This window comes from Hyperoodon ampullatus, assembly GCF_949752795.1.
Source record: "Hyperoodon ampullatus genome assembly, chromosome: 3".
Classification (NCBI taxonomy): Eukaryota; Metazoa; Chordata; class Mammalia; order Artiodactyla; family Ziphiidae; genus Hyperoodon; species Hyperoodon ampullatus.
The window spans coordinates 179,331,839-179,335,472 of record NC_136916.1 but is presented as its reverse complement, the minus strand read 5'-3'; the positions used below and the strand labels follow the sequence as shown (position 1 = coordinate 179,335,472).

Here is a 3,634-nt window from a genome sequence, read left to right as displayed (position 1 = left end):
TCCACCGCGGCGTGATGGACCTTCTCCCCCTCCCCCATTCCCTTCTCCTCCCATAACATGTTATGTTTTAAAATAACATTTGGATTAAACAGGAATTCATAAGGTAAATTACAAAATACTTAGAATTTAACAATAATGGAACCTTTACAAGTTAACATTTGTGGGACACGTTTAAAACAGTATTAGAGACAATTGTATACCTTTGATTATGTTTATCTGAAAATTAAAAAGTCAAGGATCTATAAAAATAGCACAGAATAAATCCAAAGAAATTAAGAAGAAGGAAGGAAATAATAAAAACATAAACCAAGAGGGAACAAAAATGAAGAGTCGAAGTGATGACACAATCAAAGTTGGCCTCTAAATAGTTTATTTCAAGAGTGATTAAGGGAGGGACTTCCCTGGTGGTCCAGTGGCTAAGACTCCACGCTCCCAATGTAGCAGGCCCAGGTTCCATCCCTGGTCAGGGAACTGGATCCCACATGCTGCAACTAAGAGTTCCCATGCTGCAACGAAGATCCTGCATGCCGCAACTAAGACCTGGCACAGCCAAATAAATAAATAAATAAATATTTAGAAAAAAGAGTGATTAAGGAAAAAAGAGGTAAAACAAAATATAGGACAAAGGGGGTAAATAACTCTTGCCATATGATCGTTATTCTAAACACAGGAGGTGTTTTTTTTAAGTATACACCAATAAGTTTGAAAACCTAGGCAAAATGCATAGATGCATAGAAAATTGAAAATACTGAAATCCAAACAAGAAGGAAGAGAAAAACCACAAGAGCTTAATAATTGTTTAAAAAATTAAAATAGTAACCAAACCTCTCTCCCAGCGTGCACATGCACACACACTACCCAAAGCTCCTAACCCAGCAGTTATCACAGGTTATATCTACCAAACCCTCAGGGAACAGATAACCCATGTGATGTATAAGTCATTCCAGAAAAAGAGAAATGGGAAAATGGTCCAACCCATTTTATGAAGCTAGTATAGAGATTAAAAAAAAAAAAAAAGCACATGGTAAGTAAATTCTAAACCAGTTTTATTTATGATCATGAATTTTTAAAATCTTAAAGTATTAGCTAACTAAAATCTAACCATATTTAAAGTCACATAACGTTTTTCTCAGTAATATAAGGATAGTTCATGTCAGAAATTTTAACACAGCAATTCACCAGGTTAAAGAAGAAAAGAAATATAATCATTACACTGATGCAGAATAAAGCATTTGATGAAGTTTAACACATACCCATGATTTAAAACAAACAAACAAACAAACAAAAACTTAGGAAATAGAAGCTAGAGGGACTTTTCCTAACTAATAAGAACTATTTCCCTCAAATCTGTGGCAAGCTTAACAGAGACACTTTGCAGGCATTCCCTTTGGGTTGGTAATAACGTAAGAATGTTCATTCTCACACTTACTGTTCAATATTATTCTGGAAGTCCTGGCCAATGCAATAAGACAAGAAAAAGAAATCAGTAGTTTGGGAACTAGATGAAGGGAGATAAAATTGTATCATCATGTCTTTTCAAATAACATGTTAACTTATGCTGAAATGCCAAAATAGTCAACAGATTAACTATTAGTACTAATAAGAGTTTAACAGAGCTGCCCAATACAAAAGTCAATAGTATTCCTTTAAGTCACTGAAAAATACATATATAACAGGAAAGATGTTATTTTCAAAAAGAACAAAAATTGGGGCTTCCCTGGTGGCGCAGTGGTTGAGAGTCCGCCTGCCGATGCAGGGGACATGGGTTTGTGCCCCGGTCCGGGAAGATCCCACATGCCGTGGAGCGGCTGGGCCCGTGAGCCATGGCCGCTGAGCCTGCGCGTCCAGAGCCTGTGCTCTGCAACGGGAGAGGCCACAACAGTGAGAGGCTCGCGTACTGCAAAAAAAAAAAAAAAAAAAAAAAAAAGAACAAAAATTGTAAAATATTCAGGAGTTAATCTTGAAATCCACAAGTCCTTTATGGGGGAAAAAAACCCTGAAATATCTTTCCAAGCTTTAACAGAAAACTGGAATAGATGACACTTTTCTGCCATGTTTGTGGATTGGGGCCAGTCTGTGAGGGTGATGCTGCTGCCCTCAGGCTGCTGTCGCCTTGGCTACACTTGCCGGTTCTGGTGCCCAAATTTCTGTGGGTTTGGAGACCTGCAGGAGGCTCTGAGCAGTGGGGTGGGTCTCTGCTCTGTAGGCATCGTGGCCCCTCTGGGTCTGCCTTTGATCCCAGCTGGCCCACAGCTGGATGGAGCTGCCCTGGCCCCCAGCACTTGCATCCATGGGCTGGGCTCTAGTCTCCTAATCCATGGTGCTGGGACCTGGCCTTCCCCAAAGCTGCCCATCCCATGCTGGGCTTTGTGGCTCCTGGGACAGGACGTCCTGGCCCCTCTGCCCCACCCAGTTGGTCACAGGTCAGTGGGCCATGTTGGTGTTTTCTGCTCAGCCCTCCATGGTCTGAGTTCCTGAGAGAGACACTGTGGTGTGACCAGGCCTGACTGGTTCTTCCCAGACCATCTGGCCAGGAATGCCAGGGCGTGCTGGAGCATGCCCGTCTGCCATCTGGCTCAGCAGAGCTGCTTCCTGTGTGTGTGTGCACGTTGGGCATGGGGCCTGGGCCTGCACCCTGCAGGAGGTCTGGAGTCAGCTCCTCCCTGAGCCTGGAGGGGGCAGGCCAGGGGATCTCCCCTCTGCCCAGCCACCTGGACCCTGGGCTGGCTGCACGACACCAAGCCAGTCACCTGATCTTTCTGGGATGTGAGTCACAGCCACGGGCCTTGGCCTTGGTTGAGGGTCTCATTCTGCGGACCCTTGGTGAGGGCTTTCCCTGCCACAGCTGGGGACACAGGGTCTGACTCAGGCTCAGGGGTGACATGTGAAGAGGTTTGGGGCCCTGGGAAGGCCAGAGGCAAGGGCCGGGGGCAGGGAGGAGGTATGGGGCTGTGGGCTGAGCGTGCCAAGGCTGCGTGAGTCCGGAGTAGGGGAGGAGAGGGGCAGCATCAGGACAGGGTTTGCAAACTTGGCCATGTTTGAGCCCTTGCCTCTTTGAGCTTCCTCAGCTTGGCCCCAGAGCCCCCAACATCTTCACATCCCACCCCCGAGTCTAGGTCAGACTCTGTGTCCCCCAGCACGGAGGATGGACATAGGAGGGGTGTGTGCAAATAGCTGAGCAGGGGCTTGACGGGAGCGCAGGTTTGTTCCCGTGGGCACTGGAGGGCCATGGTGGGCTTTAAAGCAGGGGAGGGTTCTGTCACATGTGTGCCTGTGTTGGCAGCTGGAATAGGGCAGGGAGGGGGCAGGTGAGGAAGGACTACCTGGGGTGTGCTGGAGTGGATGGAAGTTTAGGAGCCTGGACAGGAAGGAATGACTCCCCCCAGGCTCCAGCCTGAGCAGCCGGGGGAGGGGGAGCCTCTGAAGTTGGGGGGCGGGATCAGTGAGTGTCCCAAGGCCAGCTGGCACCCCCGTCGGTGCTCAGAAGGAGTCTGGGCTGGGGACAGAGGGCAGGGTCCCTGGCACATAAGAGAGATCAGAGCTGGGGGTTCCTGAAAGTCACCCAGGAGGGTGTGTCAGGTCCTAGTGACAGAGAAGAGGCTTGCGGGGAGGATCGAGGCATGGCGGGCAGAGA

The 3,634-nt window shown here is 47.8% G+C and overlaps 1 long non-coding RNA gene across 1 annotated transcript; it reads right to left on the bottom strand.

Moving 5' to 3' along the window:
* Positions 1 to 353: 353 nt before the first annotated feature.
* On the bottom strand, positions 354 to 1,565 carry LOC307050612. Its single transcript, XR_013810802.1, has 2 exons — positions 1,430 to 1,565; positions 354 to 540 (listed from the first exon to the last, which is right to left on the bottom strand). It is a non-coding gene; the product is annotated as an uncharacterized lncRNA (long non-coding RNA).
* Positions 1,566 to 3,634: the final 2,069 nt, after the last annotated feature.